At 44.1% G+C, this 1,486-nt stretch overlaps 1 non-coding gene across 1 annotated transcript; it reads right to left on the bottom strand.

Moving 5' to 3' along the window:
* Nucleotides 1-534: 534 nt before the first annotated feature.
* LOC115064665 lies at nucleotides 535-639 on the bottom strand. Its single transcript, XR_003844480.1, has one exon. It is a non-coding gene; the product is annotated as a U6 spliceosomal RNA (small nuclear RNA).
* Nucleotides 640-1,486: the final 847 nt, after the last annotated feature.

Here is a 1,486-nt window from a genome sequence, read left to right as displayed (position 1 = left end):
GCCTGGACCGCCCACCATCGGACACCTGCCCGCCACTGCCAGGACTGCCCATCATCGCGAGAGCGCCCTGGCAACTTCTAAGGACTCAGGGGAATGCTGGGGACCCTTCTTTGTATTTAAGCCAGTCCTGACAATAAAGATTAGGACTTTGATCAGACATTTGCCAAGGCCCCATGTTTCCTTTTGCAGCCCTGTTCTTTTTCAGGAGTTCCCGTGCTCCAGTTTGGATCCACAGTGGTTCTGCAGGCAGAACCACACACTGTACCCCATTTTTAATGGGGTTATTTGAATTTCTTGAATCCAGCGTCTTGAGCTCTTTGTATATATTGGATATTAGTCCCCTATCAGATTTAGGATTGGTAAAAATTCTTTCCCAAACTGTCAGTGCCTTTTTGTCTTACTGACAGTATCTCTTGCCTTACAGAAGCTTTGCAGTTTTGAGGTCCCATTTGTCGATTCTTGATCTTACCACACAAGCCATTGGTGTTAACTTTTTCCTTTCCCTTTATTAACTTATTTATTCACTCTACACATGGATCTATAGAACAATTCATTAATTTGCATGTCATCCTTGTGCAGGGGACATACTGATCTTCCCTGTGTTGTTCCATTTCTAGTGTATGTGCTGCTGAAAGGAACAGAGTTGAGATTTTCAAAAGTAAAAAAATAAAAGTGGAATCTAATAGTATATGTTTACTACATGGACTCATAACACCTGGATTGTTTCTGATATTGTGAAATCTTCTTTCACTCAGTGAAATCTGTCAAACATTTGGTGTGTTTGACAGTTTATTTCTGTCATTTGTTGGATACAACCACACACATGCACGTGCACACACACACACACACACACACACACACACACACACATTTGATTGGCATTTTTTAAATTATTTTTATTGGATATTTTATTTGTTTACACTTCAAATGTTATCCCCTTTCTCCATCCCCTCTGGAAACCCTCTGTCCCATCTCTCTCCCCCCACTTCTATGAAGGTGCTCCTCCATCCAGTCACCCACTCCCAACTCCCTACCCTGGCATTCATCTACACTGGGGCATAGAGCCTTCACAAGGCCAAGGACCTCGCCTCCCATTGACGCCCAACAAGGCCATCCTCTGCTACATATGCTGCTGGAGCCAAGGGTCCCTCTATGTGTACTCTTTGGTTAGTAGTTTATTCCCTGGACATCTGGTTGGTTGATATTGTTGTTCTTCCTATGGGGTTGCAAACCCCTTCTGCTCCTTCAGTCCTTTCTCTAACTCCTCCATTGGGGACCCTGTACTCAGTCCAATGGTTGACTGCAAGCATCCTCCTCTGTATTTGTCAGGCTCTGACCTATCCTCTCAGGAGACAGGTATATAAAAAGCTTCTGTCAGAAAGCACTTATTGGCATCCACAATAGTGTTGGGTTTAGTGACTATTTATGGGATGGATCCCCAGGTGGCGCAGTTTCTGGATGGCCTTTTCTTCAGTCTCTGTTCCAC

This window comes from Mus pahari, chromosome 8, assembly GCF_900095145.1.
Source record: "Mus pahari chromosome 8, PAHARI_EIJ_v1.1, whole genome shotgun sequence".
NCBI classification, from domain to species: Eukaryota; Metazoa; Chordata; class Mammalia; order Rodentia; family Muridae; genus Mus; species Mus pahari.
Note: the sequence above shows the minus strand (reverse complement) of the source record. Positions and strands in the feature narration are given on the sequence as shown.